The 19929-nt window shown below is 34.4% G+C and overlaps 2 long non-coding RNA genes across 3 annotated transcripts in view; one reads left to right on the top strand and one right to left on the bottom strand.

Moving 5' to 3' along the window:
• The window catches only part of LOC125617293, a 64110-nt gene that overhangs the window by 36407 nt on the left and 7774 nt on the right, over positions 1 to 19929 (top strand). For both annotated transcript variants that reach the window (XR_007348280.1, XR_007348281.1), the window contains exons 3-4: positions 1214 to 1415; positions 18259 to 18458. This is a non-coding gene — a long non-coding RNA (uncharacterized LOC125617293). The remainder of the gene's footprint in view (positions 1 to 1213; positions 1416 to 18258; positions 18459 to 19929) is intronic.
• LOC107153562 lies at positions 1761 to 8567 on the bottom strand. The gene is made up of 4 exons (XR_001504927.2): positions 8414 to 8567; positions 7756 to 7881; positions 7303 to 7382; positions 1761 to 1845 (listed from the first exon to the last, which is right to left on the bottom strand). It is a non-coding gene; the product is annotated as an uncharacterized LOC107153562 (long non-coding RNA).

The following is a 19929-nucleotide window of genomic DNA, read 5'->3' as shown; positions in this document are numbered from 1 at the left end:
GTCATGGTTTATCCATGCACTGTTAACGTACTTAAGGTTAAGACTCAGAAACCTCAAAAACTACAGAACAGAAATCTCAACTTTCATTTTATAGATGAGGAATTAAAGTCCCAGAGAGGTCAAAAGATTTATTTAAAGTTAGTGTCAGGAAAAGATTAACATTAAACAAAGACAAGTGGGGGGAGAGAAAGAGAGAGAGAAGGGAAAGCATATGGAAATGGTAGGAGACCCTCAATGTTACACAAAATTACATAGAAGAGGATGTGAGGGGAAAGGGGGGGGAAACAAGGGAGAGAATTGAACAATAGCAGATGAGGTAGAGAGGGATGATGGGAGGGGAGGGGAGGGGGGATAGTAGGGGAAAGGAAAGGTAGCAGAATACAACAGTCACTAATATGCCATTATGTAAAAATGTGAGTGTGTAACCAATGTGATTCTGCAATTTGTATTTGGGGTAAAAATGGGAGTTCATAAACCAATTGAGTCAAATGTATGAAAGATGATATATCATGAGCTTTGTAATGTTTTGAACAACCAATAAAAAAAATAAAGTTAGTGTCATTTAGTGTATATATAACCTAGAAAAAGATCATGCTTTTTTGACAGCGTCTATTGCATAGTTAGTTTATGTAGCCACCATTTATAACTGTATTGCCAGATAATTTTCTATGTAGTGCTTTGGGTCAAAATAGTTTTGTCTGTTGTTTCCTTTAAGTACATCTCTATATGAATATGCAGTTTGGAATAACTGTAATTAAATCAAGGACCTCAGCTGTTTCTTGTTTGGGCCATTTAATTTTCTTATATGCCATTGTCTTAAGTCTGGTCAGGCATCTCACAAATATGTTTGAGGTAAACTAGGTAAGAAAGGACAGCTAAATCAGAAAAGCGAGAGAGGATCCTTTTCTTTTGCTAGAAAAACTACTCAGATTAAACATCCTATACATTCTGTGATAGCCTTCCATAAAAGATAGTAACTTCAACTAAGTTTCCATGTGATTGCCCTATTACAGGTTCCAAGAACTTAAGCTAATTAACCTATGAGAATAGCTTGTAATTGACACTTCAAAATCTGATTGGATTAATGTAATTTATTGCATGCAGGCTCATATAAAGTTAATCTCATTACTTGAAGTCTACACCTAAATTCTTAATATATTTCCTCTAAAATCTGCTTATACTATTCATTAATTTAGATGATTTTATTTTTTAGGTGTTTTACAAAACTTTCAACCAAACTTTGTAAACATCTCTTGAGACACTGTAAAAATTCTCAAACTCCTACATTTTATAAGATTTCCTGGAATAATGCATGGCTGTGATGTCCAGGGGAAAACACTGTGCATTTTCATATGCTCAGACCAGAAGTGTTGGAGATTCCACTGTGGAGCCACTCCAGGTCAATCAGAAATAAGGTAGGAAAATAAATATTTTACTTTTTTATCATCCACTTTTATCAGACACTTCTAAGATTCTTTTTGTAAAGCTCTATAAAAGATCCCAGCCTCAGTCAATTGCCAGTGATGGATCCATCTCCATAATGTACCCTTGTTTGGTTTTTCCCTCTTTCCACTGCACCATCTTTGTCCTCCACCACTGCTCCCTGGGATCACTTTTAAATTAGCTACCTGCATGGCAAGACTTTGCCTAAAACTCAAAACCCCATTTTTATTAGTTGGAATATAGTTCTATTTTTTAAAGTTTTTTATTTGATTTGCAGTTTAATTTTTAATAAAGTTGAAAATTAAATAATAAACTAATCCATAGCTAACATCATTTTCATGCTCGAAAGTGGGAGAATGTTGGGAAATTGGTGCCAGTGTAGTTTGGGGTCTTCCCAAATGCCTAGAGAAAAACAAAGAAAGAGAAATTAGATAGGAAAACCAAAAACCTTTGAACAACATTTCCAAAATAACTAGGCAAAGTATTTTAACAGAGACCAAAATACATGAAATTAAGAGACAAATAACTTATAGGCACAAAATATAGATATTGATATCTTTGTGGAAGAAGTCAGAGGAAGGCAAAAAAGGATCCCACAAACCCAAGAAGAAAAGGTCTAGAAGAGAAACTGACACTGAGCAGGATTTTGCCCACTCATTAGTGCTCAGTGCAATTTACCACTGCCCTTGTAAATTCTCAAAAGTGACGAGGCTTTTCAGGACAAGGCTTCACAGTAAGCAGACACTCCCTGCAGAAGAATCAAAATTGAGAAGAATAGAAACAATGGAGACAAAGGGAAAAATTCTAATAAAGTGCATAAGTGGAAAAAAAAACGGAAACTCAAAGACAGCAAGTAACCCAATTTTTCAATACAAATGAAAATAATGAAAGAGTTTGCTCTGCGATGTTAAAAAATACATCTGAATCAAGCCACTTTCTGAAGTTATAGAAAACTAAATACACATAAAAATAAGCAGAAGGAAAGTTTTAAGGTCAAATCCCACACAAAAGTTATTATAATAAAAGAGAAAATATGAAGTAGAATCACAGTCTTTAAATAATTACAGCATTACAGAAACATGCTCGAAAAACAATCAGAATTATAACATTTCAAAAAATGAGTTAACAGACATTAAGAATAAGATGTGTTTATTAGAGAAAATTAATCATAAGTGAAAATTTCAGAAATGGATGACAGACTTAAAGGAAAAGTTGGAAATAACTGGCATAAAAATGGGCATATAGATTAGTGAACTAAAATAGAGAGCTCAGAAATAAATTCATGCATTTCTGGTCAACTGATCTTTTATAAAGATTGTGAGAACACACAATGGGGAAATGACAATATTTTAGGAGAAAACTAGATATACACATCAGAAGAATGAAATTGGACTATCCCACACCACATACAAAAATCAACTCAAAGTGGAAGACCTGAAACTGTGAAATTATTAGGAGAAAATATAGGGAAAAGACTTCTTGGCAATGATATGTATGTTAATCAGTTTTGTGTCACTTTGCCCAAAATATCTGACAAGAAAATTTAGAGGAAGAAAGTTTATTTTGGCTCATGGTTTTAAAGATGTAGTCCATGGTTGGCTCTGGACCCAGGTGAAACAGAACATCATGGCAAAATGTATGGTAAAGAGAAAAGCTATTTAACTCATGTCAGCCAGCCAGTAGCAGAGAGAGGGAAAGGGGCCACAGAGAAGATGCATCCTTCCTGGGTATGCCCCCAGTGACACAGCTCCTACACACACACACACACACACACACTGGAATATCATTCAGAGTTTAAAAAGAAGGAAATACTGCCATTTGTAACAACATGGATGGATGAAACTAGAAAACACTATGTTAAATGAATAAAAGCCAGACCCCCAAAAGATAAATACCATGTGATCAAACTTCTGTGAAATCTAAAAACGTCAAACTCATTGAAGTAGAGAAGAAAATTGTGGTTCCCAGGGACTGAAATGTGGGGAAAACGGAGAGATGTTGGTCAAAGGGTACCCGTTTTGATCATGCAGAACAAAAAGGTCTGGAAATCACCCAGATGAACAAGGTGACTGCCATTAATAATAAAGTATTGTGCACCTGAAATTTTCTAGGCATAGCTCTTAAGTGTTCTCACCACAAATAAACCATGGCAACTATGCAAGATGATGGACATATTAATTAACTTGACTATGGTAATAATTTCACAATGTACACATATATCAAATCATCATGTGGTACAACTTAAGTGTGTACAATTTTTATTTGTCAGTTACATATTAATGAAGTTGTGAGAAAGCAAATAAACACATAAAAATGCCTTATGAAAAACTTTCAAAAATAAGTGAAAGGTGTGGCAAAAATGTTGAACTCTCATTTAAATAGGTGTAGCATTTCTTTGAGAGGAGGATAAAATTTTGTGATGGATAGTAGTGGCAGTTACATAACAGAATAAATGTACTTAGTACCACTGAGCTAGCTATACATGGAAATGGTTAAATGATATACCTTATGTTATGGATATTTTATCTCAATTTAAAAAAAACAAATAAAGGGAAAGGGAAAAATGGAAAAGTGACATATATAGATCTTGATCTAAAAGTTGCTTTAAAAAAACAAGGTGAACAAATATAAATAATAAAATTTAAGAAAGTTTTCCTAAAATTAAAAAAAGGAAAAAACATATTAGAACATATACACCTGAGAACGTTGACCCAGACAACCAATAACTACACATAATTTAATAAAAGTAATGAACTTTAAAAAATAGAAATAGCATCCTTTTTGCATCTATGTAAAAAGAACACACTGTTTATAAGGCAAAAAAAATACATTGTCATTTGGCTTTTTCAAAAAACTTTTAATTGACAAATAAGAATCGTATGTATTTATGGTGTACAATATGTTTTGACATATGTATTCGTTGTAGAAAGATTAAATCAACTAACATATCCATTACCTAGCATCTTCTTAATTTTGATTTGTGAATATTTGAAATCTACTATCTTAAATATTTTCAAGAATACAATACCTTGAAATATTGCTATATAATGATCACCATGTCATAAAATAGATCTCCTGAATTTATGTCCCCAAATACATCTCTCCAATCCCATACTGGTCCCTGGCCTCTGGTAACAATCCACCCACTCTCTGCTTCTATGAGTTCAATTTTTTTTAAGTTCCACATATAAGTAAGATCACATATAAATGTCCCCCAAGTTCATCTATGTTGTCACAAATTACAAGATTTTCTCTTTTTTTGACAGCAATATATTATGGCAGGAAAAAAATAAAGGTAATGCATTTAAGACGCTCAAGGGAAGAAAATATAAACTGTATAAAAGTCTTCAAAAACCAGTTATCAACATAGAAGAATTTAGGGAAGGTCATTCTTTGAAATTTATTGAAGAACAAGGTTTAGACAATTGAAACAACTTCAGGGACGTTAACATCAAAACTGGGGAAGGGGCTGGGGTTGTAGCTCAGTTCGTAGAGTGCTTGCCTAGCACATGTGTGACACTGGTTTCAATTCTCAGCACCACATAAAAATAAAATAAAGGTACTGTGTCCATCTACTGTTAAAAAATGGGGGAGGTCATTAAATGCACTATTACTCATAGAACTAAGATTTAATGAGAAAGGTATCATAGACTATAATGGCTAGGTAATGTTTTAATATAGATATAGTACAATGTTGTTAAAAATTGGTAGGGAAAGAATAGCAAGGGTATAAGGAAAGAGTTTTAGCTGTTTTCAGTAATCACAGTGGTGACCTTAGTTCTGTTATTGCTGAGGCTGTTGTATTTGTAACACAGGAAAGAAAGTGAGTATTCTGGAACATTCTATTCTATCATTCCCTAAGTTCTGGAGAATCAGGATTCTCAGTGTAGAAGGAAGAAGATACAAATGTAGTAAGGAAAATGAAAGTAAAAGCACTGCAATTCTGTATTTGAATTAGAAATGATAGGATAAGTTGCTGGGGGGGTGGGAACTAAAAGACATGTCAAATGTAGGTCCAGTGAGAAATCTTGCAGCCTGGATTGTGGTGTTCATAAACTATTTTCTATTGAAAAACACCAGGGCTTCTTAGAGAAATGGCTGATTCCAGTTCTGCAGTTAGAAATGTTCAAGATGATCTGAAATATTTTGACATAAGAGAAATTAAGGAAAAAACATTCTATGATATCAAATTGAAAGATGATCCCATTGGCCAAAGATGGGACAATGAAAGTATTGGGGAGGATAAAATTAACAATTAACAAAACTTATCAAATATATTTAAGTCTAGGATTTTGCAATGATATTTAAGATAAAATTAATTGATCATCCTTTGAGGATGACAAAAAAAATCACTTCATAACTTTGAAAATATAGTAATAAAAGAATCAAGCATTTACATCACCTCTCCTTTGGGAACTGTGTTACTAAGTAACCAGATAGTAGATGAGAGGAAAATATTGTCTTAAAAGATTATCCCAGTTAAATAAATGAAAAAGAGTTAATGGAGTTATATTGTTACCTTGTTTTGCAATTCCAATAAATTAATGTGTGTAAGCTTTGAATATCAACTGCTATAAATATTTAAAAAGAGCAAAAAACAGATATTATGTGCTTCTTGATAAAAGCTTATCATTTTGCCAAAGAGACTTAACTTGGGTCCAACTATGTTTCTGGACCCAGCTACCAAAACTTACAGGAAAGACAAAGGACAGCGGAACATATGGAATGACCATTTATTCTGGAAGGCCAGATGCCTGGGGTACTCATAGATATGATGTAAGAAAAAGAGATAAATGTCTAAAGAAATTGTAGGTTAAAAGAAGTACAAAAAGTAAGTTTTTTAAAAATGGGTAAGAGTGAACTATATAATATGTATAGGTGTTCACTCAGGTGATTAAACCATTAGGAAACACAAGGAAGTGATTACCATACATATAGGATCATGGTTACCTTTGGAGGGAAGTGGTGCTGTGATGGGGATGATCTATGGAGGCATTCCTGGAGAGGCTCTGATATTCTATTTCTTAAAATGGTGATGGTTAGAAAGCTGTTTGCCGTATGATTACTTGCTAAAGTCTACATTTGTTTTGTGTGGTTTTATGTGGCTATATTTATTTTACAACAAAAAGTGATAAATAAAATGTAAGAATATCCTATTTCACACATGTATTTCCATGAAAGGTACATTTTGAAGGCAGGAATATTTTTAAATGAATTGTGTGCTTCTGCTGCACAGAGCCCAGAATCTTTACATAATAGGTAAAATTTACTAATTGAAAAACAGACAACAGACAGTGTCTTAAACATTTTTGTGTTCTCCTGTGGGCCTAGCATGATAGTGAGACTACAATAGGTTCCATGAAAGTTTACCGTATGGTAGACACTGTGCCAATTGCTTTACATGAATTATTCCATTTAATCACCACTATGATACTAAAAAGAGATTGTAGCTATCTTAAAGAATATTCCAGATAAGAAGGCTGAAGCTTAGGAGGTTAAGTCCCATGCCTGATGTTCCCAGTTCCAAGTGCCATAGCTAGAATTTGAACCCTAGAAATCTGACTCCAGAGCAAGTTTTACCCCCAAAAGATGATATTCAACAAATACTAATAGTGTTTCTAAAAACAAAAATACATCTGCCTTCCTATTTTATGTTCATTACATCATTTTAGACATTAAAAAAATCAGGCATCTATACTTGTGTTTGATTGATTTGAATACATTGTACAAATTAATATAAATATTATCTCATGTTTACTAAATCAACATTTAGTAAATTTTAAGAAGTATCATAATCCCACATACAGTGAGAATTTTGGCCTGATAATTTTAAGAAAATCCATCCCCAAATTTACAAACCTTAGAAAAGTCATTAGTGTCCTTAAGCCTGCTCCCTCTTCAGCTTCCTTCAATCTCCCATTGCTCCCATTTAGTTGATACTAAATAAACAAATTGAAATCAAAAGTTGCTCAGAAGAATCATTGTCCATGTTGATCGTTAAAAAAAAAAAAAAGTTAAGTGCCTAAAATCAAAATGTAATATTGTCCTGTTTTAGCTATGAATCTCTGAAACAGAGGATTTTCACACTTTTAATTGATTTTAGGGGTACATACAGGAAAAACAATTTTATTAATGTAATTATTTCTTAAAAATTAATAAACATGACACTTTTGAATGGGACCATCTTAAAAAGTTGTTCTATTTAAATATCACTATTTCATTCAAGTTACCCTTACGGGTCCCCAAAACGATTCATATAAATGTGATTGTCAAATAATGAACTACCCACAGGAGAGAGAACTCCTGAAATACCTTGATTTGCAGTTGCTTGAAGACAGTTCACAGTATTACTGGAAATGGCAATACAAGGAATTAATTCCTTATTGAATTTCAACTCCTCAACCAGCCTCTTCAATTAATAGTCATCTGATGTTTTTCCTTGTTACAGTAAAAAAGAAAAAGCAAGAAGGAGAAGGCAAACATAAGAAAAATTCTATTCTAATAAAAGTCACAGTTGGGAATATGAATTGACATTGCAATATCTGAATTTCAGGAAAACATATAATTTTAATAAAATTGTACACAAACACTACATTAGAGAACCTCACTAATTTTAAGGACACTTTTAGCAATGTTTATTCAATTAAATGTTGTAATCCACATAAATATCAAATAGAATTTATTACAGTTGTGGTTATGGTTATATGTATGTATTGGGTATTACAAATATTATTACTAAGTGCATTAGAAACAAATTGCTTTTTTTCTTTTTCTTTTCTTTTTTTTATGGTTCTGGGGATTGAATCCAGGGCCTTGTGCATGTGAGGCAAGCATTCTACCAACTGAGCTATATCCCCAGCCCAATAAATTGCTTTTTGTTATCATTTGTACTAGGTACAAACCAGTAATTTTTGGTGTGACTTTGATACTATTGTTTCCAGATTCTGTATCAGTTTAAAAGTTAACTTACCCATAAATATAACAATCTCCTGTAAAACCTTTTTCTTCATTCCTCCTTTCTTCTTCCCTTTCTTCCTTTTTCCCCTTCATCTATTACACAAATGATTACTGAATGCCTGCCTTCTGTGTTTGACAAACACAACACGTCCTGTGCACATGTTGCTTAACCTAGAAAAAGATATAAACAAATAGCCAGGTGAATGCCTTAAAATGTAGTGTTTGCAAAATAGAAATAAGCACTGAGTGGTTTGGGAGCATGAAAAAGAAGAGCTGGTCTCAGACTAGTAGAGGAGGTAGAGAAGTATGAACATTAGCACCATTTACAATGAGGGAAACTGCTCCAAAGCCAGTAAGTAAAATCAAATCTTTTTCCCTCTGATAGTCTATAACCAGACCTGTTTTCCTTCCACAGCCCCCAATTCAAGGCTTTCCTGAGCTGTCTCCCCATTTTAAAACATCACTTTGAAAGATGTTGCCCTTAAAGAACTAAGATCAGGAAACTGACAGCTCACAAAGCAGTCTGCTGGCACCAGCACTCACAGGAACAGGCCTTAAAAGCAGAGGTTCTACTTGTTAGCCCAAACATGACTTGTTATAATCCCTTTCTGCCTTCTGTGCTTCAATAATGCAGGCCTTCTTCGATTACAAGACACTTTGAAGATCTCACCTTCTCCCATTACTTGTCTTCTACATAAAATGCCTACAGATGTGAGACTGTTAGAATGTGTGAGAACTGCAGTTGATATTTTATAAACCAATACTTCCTATGACTTGAGATTTGTTAGGATTCAGATATTAAGGGGACCTCTTGCTGCAGGAGCACCCCCTACTGATCATCAGGAGAAGTGCTGTAAAACTGGGGCAGAAGCTTCCCTGCCTGGAAATAACAGTCAGCACTTAGTAGCCAATAACAAGCAGTTACTAACTGATGTTCTGTGATACAAAAAACAAATTTACACTCAAGTGGTAAAAGCAATTATATTATTTTTTAATTTATAAAACTGATACTTTTAACAATCTGACGTTTTCTAGAACAACAATCACAAAAGAAACTTGGGTTTGACAGAATTCAAGCATCATGGAGAGGTTTTGGTTTTTGTTTCTGTTTTTGTTTTGTTTCTTCTCTAATGTAAACAACTCAGGCTGTGTAACAACTGAGAAAGATGAAATGACGAAAAGGAAGACCTAAATAGACCATGTTCTTGCAATATGAAATTAGCAACTGTACCAGATGCATCTGTAAATTCAGCATAATCCTAATCATAATTTCTTAACAAATATGACAAGTTGATTCCAATGTGCACCTCTAAAAGACAGACAGGATATCTTTATTTGATATACCAATTATCAAACATGATACAAAATTACAATAACTAAAACTTTATGGCATTGGCAAAGTGAATGTAACAGAAAGATCCAGAGGTTACCAAGAATTTAGAATTTGATAAAAATATCTAGTAAATTAATTGGAAGAAGATTAAATGAGAGATGTTGAAACAATTGGACATAATACCTGCCCTAAGATATACACAATAATAAATTACAGTTGGTGTAACAATCTGAGCAAAAGGAATCATAAAATCAGCAAAAGACAATGTGAAATGACATTTTTGTAACACTAGAAGGAAAGCTTTCCCAGTATAGACATAAAAAGGTACAGTTTCAAACTCCAAAATAATGCATTATTTTACAGTTTTATTTAACATATGCTTAGTTTATGTTCCTCTGTTTATTTTTGATCTATCACTCTCAACACATATTCACATTTTTTGTTATGGGGACTATTTGAACACCGTTTTCTTTTGGGTTTCTTGTTGTTTTGCTTTTTGCTTTTAAATAGGAAAGATGAGGTTCATGGAAATGAAGTTACTTGGCCAACAAGTGTGGTGCCACGTACCCAGTTTCAGGAGGTCGGAGGCATTAAATATCCTTTTAAATACTTCAACTTTCTCTAACCAGTTGAAAATTCACAGATACCAGCATCAGAATGTTCTTGTGTTTATTTTGAATACTTTCTATTTTTTGCCCTAAATTTACATCCCAGTCCAGAAAACGACAAAAGAAATGGGGGTTGGGGGGAGTAAGGACAGAAGACTAAATCCTCTTCCTTTCTGGAGAGAAGAGGTGAGAGGTGCAGAGCACCTCTGCAAGAGAATGTACTCCAAGCTAATGTAAACAGGCAAGTTAATGACCACACTGATCCACAGAAGACCACTCAAAAATGCCACTGTCAGAACTGGGTAAGGAATCTATTGAAGAAGCCACTACTTGCAATTTAATGTTTCGGTAATTGTTCCATAAAAAGACCCTTGAGCCACTGTGCGAAGGAAGTGGTCTAGACAGCCATGCTCCAAGAATGTGCCATTGTGTGTGTAGCTGATTGAGTTTACACTCTCCTCCTGATTCACAAAGAACAGCCAGTGTGCCAGTGGGCCAAGGGCCAGGATGTGGGTGGTTGAATAAGTGTGCTTGGAGGGAGTGGTGTTCTGGCAACCACATCAGCACACCAGCTGATCAGCAAATGCTGAAATTTTGAATGAAGTTGAACAAGAAGATAAATTGGACATGCTTTTCTCAATATGTGAAGAGTAGACATCCACCAAATTTCAATATTTTTCCAGACTGTCAAATTTCCAGGCAGTTCTGAGTAACTGCTAATGTTTCTTTGTGAACTTCACAAGGAAAAGACTTGTCTATACCAATTATTTCTACAGGAATTTTGTGAACATACATACACTACCATATTTTCTAAACTGCCTACATGATATGATTGCACTTGCATAACTACCACGACATTCCACTTAGAGTCAGATCGTAAGATAGAAAATAGGGAGAGGAAATAATCTAGATATTTCTAGTCGATTTGCAATACATTAGAGAAAAAGAGCCTCCTGCCAAAAACAATTTTTTTCCTTAATTCTTTACAAAAGAACCTTAAATCCCACCTCTTTCATGAAAAAATTTCATTGCTTAATAAAAAACAGTTGGAGATTTCTCCTGCACCCAAAGTTGTTCAAATTCATTTCCCATAATTGTCTGCTTGCCTAATATGATGTACTTAAAGGAATAAGTTTTTTGCCTGTAGGTAATGTGTTTTTACATTTAAAGTATTTAGTTCCATAATATCCCTTGTATTTTTCACATTGTACCTGGATTTTAAAGAAGAAAATCATGAAAATGTTTATATAAAAAATTCCCCACAATTTTCCTTTTTTTAATGATAGTATTGCCATTATAGCCTTGAACAATCCAAAATTATTTTCCCCATCCAGACAAGCAAAGGGCTAAATAAATGATGATGACATGGCAGCCTCTTGTTAGGACTTAAAGAGGAGAGATCCAAGCAAATCCAAGCAGAGCTCATCTTTTGTAACTACTCTTTTTGTTTTCTAGCCATGGTCTCTCATTTCCTTCATTGTCACATATTTCTCTTTTACCTTTCTTGTGGTAGACATTATTACTATTCATCAGTATCACCTTCTTCTTCATTACTAGGAACATAAAGGATTACCCTTCTCATATCCTTCTCATGTCCCCTAGAAACTAGGCATGCCCATGTGACTAACTATGGTCTAATGCACTATGAAACTAAGTAATCAAAGAGGAAAAGGTAGAGATGACCCTACAGCTGAAATGATTCTGAACGTAGACCTTGTGCCAAACTGACTCTAACCTCCCCTTGTCATGACGACATCAGTTCATTTCCCTTATACCTGCAGTTACTGGAGGATGAATTGAGCACTATACCACACAGGGATCAACCCGAGAAGATAAACCACTGGATATTAGATCGCTGATGGGTAGACACACAGGTAGACAGACAGACACATTGATTTGCAGAGATAGGTAGTTGTTACAGGGAATCAGCCCTAAGCAACAACAGGAGCTGATTAAGCAATCTTTGAAAGACTCCTGTCGGTAGCTGATGCTGCCTCTTGAAGACCACAGGATAAACATTCAGAAAAAGAAACTATTAGCTATTTATGCCACTTGCTTTAATATTTGTAGATAAATTTTTATGTAGTTGCAATGTATGTAGTTATGTTACTTGTGTTCATTTCATGCCACATTTATCAGAAGCTGAAATTCTTAATCCATTTTTTAAGTTTGTTTCCAATTTTTTATTTTGATGAATAATTTACTAAAAATATGAAATTTTAAAAAGTGGGGGGGAAGGAAAAGGGATACGAAGTGGAGAGGAATAAGAACAAACTTGGATCAAAAGCTCGAGCTAGAAATACCCTTCAAAGACAACTGAAACCCATACCAGTTCCTGTTGCACTTGACCTTGATAACAAAAACAGAGTAGTAGATGCCCCCCCAAAAAAATATGCCCTAATCCCTGAAACCTGTGAATATGTTCTGTATGCAGCAAAGGGGAAGTAGGATTTTGGATGGAAGTGAAAACAGCCATGTTGATTTCAAATATGAGGGTGATTTTTTTAAAACATTAAATGAAAGAGAAACTGTCCCAACTTCATTACATCTACAGTGGGGAGCTCAAGTGTTTAACATATGAGGCTGGTTGCAGTAAAAGTTCATCTTCTTTTAACAGAAATCATATGTAATTGCAGATAGTGGCCTGAACCCCTTGCTAATACCAATGGTTGTTGGTTGAAATCAGCTAACCTCAAGATGAGATGTGTATTCTGGTTTCTCTGGGTGACCCCAATGTAACTTAACGCTCCTTGACATTGGAAGAAGGAGGCAGAAGAGTCAGTGTCAGAGTAATGATCTATAAGAAAGACTGGAACAGCCATTGTTGGCTGTTTCAAGACAGTGGAAGGAAAAACCATGAGCCAAAGCATGTGGGCAGCCTCCAGAGGCTGAAAAGTGCAAAGAAAGGCTGAACTAAATTTAATTTCTAGGAAGCCTCTAGAAATGAAGGTGGGCTTGCAGATATCTTGGTTTTATCCCCACTAGGTAGGTGATAAACATCTAACCCATTGACTAAGATAAGAAATTGTTTCACACCTCACCTCTGTGGCTGTGAAACCTAATACAAGTGTCCTACAGAAATAACCCTCCCCCATCCCAGAGCTACACACACCAGACCAGGGAGTCAGAGAAACTGAAGGAGGATCCAGGAGAAGGTAGAGCAGTCTCAGACCCCACTTTTACCTCAAGACAATGGTAAGTCAGCAAATGAGCTGCAAAAGTCTTGCTGCTTCCGCCGTCTGATAGAAGAAAAAGTTGGCTACAATCTACATACTGTGGGGTCCGGCTCCAAATTCCTCAATAGGACACCCATAGCACAAAAGTTAATAACTAGAATCAACAAATGGGACTTACTCAAACTAAAAAGTTTTTTCTCAGCAAAAGAAACAATAAGAGAGGTAAATAGGGAGCCTACACCCTGGGAACAAATCTTTACTCCTCACACTTCAGATAGAGCCCTAATATCCAGAGTATACAAAGAACTCCAAAAATTAGACAATAAGAGAACAAACAACCCAATCAACAAATGGGCCAAGGACCTGAACAGACACTTCTCAGAGGAGGACATACAATCAATCAACAAGTACATGAAAAAATGCTCACCATCTCTAGCAGTCAGAGAAATGCAAATCAAAACCACCCTAAGATACCATCTCACTCCAGTTAGATTGGCAGCCATTATGAAGTCAAACAACAACAAGTGCTGGCAAGGATGTGGGGAAAAGGGTACACTTGTACATTGCTGGTGGGACTGCAAATTGGTGCANAAACTGACACATTACAAAGCCATTACATAGCCTTTCAATGCCATTGACTTAACCTCTGATTTTCCTTCTTCATTCTCCTTGAGGCAATCAACATCAAGGTGATGGATTTTGAAATTTAATATTCAAATGTTTAAATGTATTCAGGGTGCTTATTCTAGAGCATATGTACAAAATAGCAATAATATTCTTGAGAGAAGATTGTTGGAATGCTTTTGTTGTAACTGTTCATTCTCTCATTTATCATATGTAACACAGTAATAGATTTATTTTATTGTTTGTTAACACTATTTATTTTGCAAATTTAAAAATTATATATATAATTTTATATATATATAATTTTTATTTTGCAAATTAAAAAATTTTATATATATATATAAAATTTCTGCAGCATAGGCAATCTCTTAGGTATCCTATTATGGTTCTAATGTGAAATTCTCTAACAACAAATAATGCTGGATTTTTTTTCATATTCTTATATGCCATTTGATTATATGCCATTTGATTATCCTCTTCAATGAAATACTTGTTTATGTTTTTGTCAATTTTTAATTGCATTATTTTTTTATTATTGAGTTTTCCAGTTTTTATATTTTGTAAACAAGTATGTGTATTGCAAATGTTTTTTCACAGTCTATAGCTACTCCTTTATAAATGATTTGTTGACTATTAGATAAATATTCCTCATGACTCTAGAGTAGTATGCATACATATTAATATGCATTTTACACACAAATTTACTTGTTCGATGACTTAAAAGAAGCTCTTTGCCTAAGCTAACAACAGGTTCCTAATTAGGATCCATGTTGTTTCATAATTTTATTAAAATGTCTGGTTTTCTACAATTGTCACTATGATATAAAAAATTACTCAAAGACGCAGTACTCATACATTACAACATGGTAAAATAAGTAAAACTCTTAAAGGCCAAAAGTATATTCAGGTTTTAGCACCCTTTTCACTCTGACCTATCTGAGCTTGAAAAAAAATTGTCTTATTTTTCTGAAATTTAACTATCTTATCTGTAAAATAGGAATGATATTTTCAGCAATCTTTAATCTTTAAACTCAGTACTGAATTGTCTGTGAAGCTGAAGGACCGTAATAGAATTATTAGAGTAGGGTGGTAGTTCTCTATAGGTTTCTTAACACTTTGGTGTAATCAGCCTTTGCCCATGAAGAAAACACCACAAGAGTGATTGGGTCAACAGCACCCATCAAGACCAATTTTTCAAGAATTTATCTGAAAACAATCAGTATAATCCCTGAACACGCTAAGGATGTCCTTTAATAGGCAATCATAAGCTTTATAGAAATGAAACAAGAAAATTGACTTTTTTTTTCTTTTTTGGTACCAGGGATTGAACCCAGGGGTGTTTGATCACATCTCCAGCCTTTTTTATTTTTTTATTTTGAGACAGGGTCTCGCTAAGTTGCTTAGGGTTTCACTAAGTTGCTAAGGCTGGCTATGAACTTGCAATCCTCCTGCCTTAGCCTCCTAAGCCACTGGGATTGCAGGCACATGCCACCACTCCCAGCAAATTGACCCTTCTTTACCTTGAATACCCTATCATGGAAAACAGCATAGCAATATTAGCAGGGTCAGAGGTAGGAGGATCTCAAGTTCAAAGCCAGCCTCAGTAAACTAGCAAGACCTGAAAAAACTTAGCAAAGACTCTGTCTCCAAAAAAAACAAAAAAAAGAAAAAAAAAGGACTGGGGATGTAGCTCAGTGCTCTTGGGTTCAATTCCCAGTACAAAAATAAAACAGAATAAAAACAAATAANGTTTTGAACAGCCAACAATAAAAAATTTAAAAAAAAAAAAGTCTTGCTGCTTCAATACCAATTTCCATATCTCCTAAGAATCCCTCCCTGTGGCCCATGCTACACAAGAAAGAGGATTCTGACAAATTTAGTTCAGCCTAACCAAACTGACACATTACAAAGCCATTACATAGCCTTTCAATGCCATTGACTTAACCTCTGATTTTCCTTCTTCATTCTCCTTGAGGCAATCAACATCAAGGTGATGGATTTTGAAATTTAATATTCAAATGTTTAAATGTATTCAGGGTGCTTATTCTAGAGCATATGTACAAAATAGCAATAATATTCTTGAGAGAAGATTGTTGGAATGCTTTTGTTGTAACTGTTCATTCTCTCATTTATCATATGTAACACAGTAATAGATTTATTTTATTGTTTGTTAACACTATTTATTTTGCAAATTTAAAAATTATATATATAATTTTATATATATATAATTTTTATTTTGCAAATTAAAAAATTTTATATATATATATAAAATTTCTGCAGCATAGGCAATCTCTTAGGTATCCTATTATGGTTCTAATGTGAAATTCTCTAACAACAAATAATGCTGGATTTTTTTTCATATTCTTATATGCCATTTGATTATATGCCATTTGATTATCCTCTTCAATGAAATACTTGTTTATGTTTTTGTCAATTTTTAATTGCATTATTTTTTTATTATTGAGTTTTCCAGTTTTTATATTTTGTAAACAAGTATGTGTATTGCAAATGTTTTTTCACAGTCTATAGCTACTCCTTTATAAATGATTTGTTGACTATTAGATAAATATTCCTCATGACTCTAGAGTAGTATGCATACATATTAATATGCATTTTACACACAAATTTACTTGTTCGATGACTTAAAAGAAGCTCTTTGCCTAAGCTAACAACAGGTTCCTAATTAGGATCCATGTTGTTTCATAATTTTATTAAAATGTCTGGTTTTCTACAATTGTCACTATGATATAAAAAATTACTCAAAGACGCAGTACTCATACATTACAACATGGTAAAATAAGTAAAACTCTTAAAGGCCAAAAGTATATTCAGGTTTTAGCACCCTTTTCACTCTGACCTATCTGAGCTTGAAAAAAAATTGTCTTATTTTTCTGAAATTTAACTATCTTATCTGTAAAATAGGAATGATATTTTCAGCAATCTTTAATCTTTAAACTCAGTACTGAATTGTCTGTGAAGCTGAAGGACCGTAATAGAATTATTAGAGTAGGGTGGTAGTTCTCTATAGGTTTCTTAACACTTTGGTGTAATCAGCCTTTGCCCATGAAGAAAACACCACAAGAGTGATTGGGTCAACAGCACCCATCAAGACCAATTTTTCAAGAATTTATCTGAAAACAATCAGTATAATCCCTGAACACGCTAAGGATGTCCTTTAATAGGCAATCATAAGCTTTATAGAAATGAAACAAGAAAATTGACTTTTTTTTTCTTTTTTGGTACCAGGGATTGAACCCAGGGGTGTTTGATCACATCTCCAGCCTTTTTTATTTTTTTATTTTGAGACAGGGTCTCGCTAAGTTGCTTAGGGTTTCACTAAGTTGCTAAGGCTGGCTATGAACTTGCAATCCTCCTGCCTTAGCCTCCTAAGCCACTGGGATTGCAGGCACATGCCACCACTCCCAGCAAATTGACCCTTCTTTACCTTGAATACCCTATCATGGAAAACAGCATAGCAATATTAGCAGGGTCAGAGGTACGTAGTGGACCAAGAGAATGAACTCTTTTGAATCTTCATTGTTTTACCATGAGCCATAGTAGACCTCAATCAGGATTTGTGCTTTTCTGATCCACACTCTGAAAGAGCAAATTTTGACTGTAAAATGTATTAAGAATTTAATGTATTTGCCATATGTGTTATCTGAAAGTAAGAAAGAAAAACCTGCTGTGAAAATATTTTTAAAAAACATTTGACCACATTAAAAGAATAAGGCATGAAAGGACAAAAGGATAATGATTTTTTTTTCCCAAAAACTCCTGGCCTGGACATAAGTGCTCCAAAAGTTCCCCCCTACCAGATGGCTTACCCAGCCAAGGGAAAACAGCCAACTTGATTTCAAGTTGTGAGAGTGATTTCTTATTTAAATGAAAGATAGAAACTGTCTCAGCTTCATTATATCTAAGAGGGGAGCACAAGTGTTCAGCATGTGGGTCTGGTTCCAGTAAAAGTGTGTCTTTTTTGAATAGAAATCATATGTAATCCTAGGCAGTGGCCTGCGCCATTTGTTAATACTAATTGTTGTTGGTTGAAAGCAGAGTAGGAGATTGTTAAAGTCTTCCCTGGCAGAAACCTGATCTGTGGAAATGTACTTCACAGGAACTGTGATGAGGTTTGCAGCTGGCAGGAGAGGACGACAATGTGGCCGCATGCATCTCCATTCTCCCGTTGGCAACAGAATTGAAGCTCACATGAAACAGCTTGGGGAGGGAGCCCATGGCCCAGCAAGCAGACTTGGCACTCTTTTCCTTCCCACTCCCACCCCAGCCCCTGACTTGACAACCAAAACTGAAGCGGGTGTATGTACCATTTCTAAGAATATAAACTTTAAAAAAAATGATTATTTAATGATGTGGCTATTTTGAACTATGATTAACGTAAGTACATTTAAGGTACAACATTGGCAAGTTAGGAAACCACCAAGTAAGGCCAGATGTATCAACTGACTTGATGTTTTAATTTAAAACACCAGCAACAACTCGAAAGGACTGTTAATATGAGACAAATCAGAGAAAAAACTCACACAAGTTGTTTACCTGTTATCTCCGGTACCTAGAAGTCATTGCCTTTTATAAATATTAACACTATGTATGATCGATGTAAATTTAACTCTATATGTGATCTAAGTAAGTGGATTTCATTAGTTAAAATGTTAAATTATAGAAGTGAACTTTTGATCTTATATTAGTCATGACAATATTGGAGAATCCAGTTATGATCTCTAAGTTATAATAGAAATTATCTTATGTTTTACATTGTTGTGGGACATGTAAAATTGTTGTAAGCTACTGTGATGTTGTTTTCTGATTTAGCTTCTGTTCACTTAGAAAAAGTGACAAAGTTTCACAAAGAAATCTGCCCCCCATCCCCACAATCAATGTTGCAGGAACTATGTACAAATCTCTTACAACTTCTTCCAGAACATGGGAAAAGGTGTCCAAACAACATTCATTTAAAAGCATCAGTATGGGGCTGGGATTGTGGCTCAGTGGTAGAGCGCTCCCCTAGCATGGGCAAAACCCGAGTTCGATTCTCAGCACCACATAAAAATAAAGGCATTGTGTTGTGTCCATCTACACCTAAAAAATAAATATTAAAAAACAGCATCAGTATGTTATATGCATATTCTATGTGTACTTCAGCAGCTAAAGAGCAACACATGTCTCCACAACTCATTTACAAGTATTCATTTAATAAACATGAAAACCTGTATATGGCTCTTTCACATTTGTTTTCACATTTGTTAAAATTAGTCCTCCCAATACTCAAGTTTCTCGACCAAACATATGCTGTCACCATTTCACAGACAAGGAAACACAGGCCCAGAGACATACTGAGCAGAACCAGAGCTCAATGCTTGTGCTCCATCCATGACATACAACCACGTGATAAAGAGAAAAGAAATAATGATTATAGATCCTAGTTTGGAAAAAGTATAGAATAGTCTAGCCCATGAAAGAAATGTATGGGGTGAAGGTGGGAGTTCATAACCCACTTGAATCAAAGTGTGGAATATGATATGTCAAGAAATTTGTAATGTTTTGAACAACCCACAATAAAAAATTTAAAAAAAAAAAAAAGAAATTAGAAATCGAAAAAAAAAAATAAAAATAAAAAAATAAAGAGATGAGTATTCATATGGTTTATCCGTCAGTTACCAGATGAGTCAAAAGTATCTTCATATTTTGGTGATATTACAGATTATAATCCTAGGATAAGGTTATTGGCTACCAGAGCTTTTTAGTTATAAACATTAAAGAGAAAAAATAT

Source organism: Marmota marmota, unplaced genomic scaffold (genome assembly GCF_001458135.2).
Source record: "Marmota marmota marmota unplaced genomic scaffold, marMar, whole genome shotgun sequence".
Taxonomy (NCBI): Eukaryota; Metazoa; Chordata; class Mammalia; order Rodentia; family Sciuridae; genus Marmota; species Marmota marmota.
Note: the sequence above shows the minus strand (reverse complement) of the source record. Positions and strands in the feature narration are given on the sequence as shown.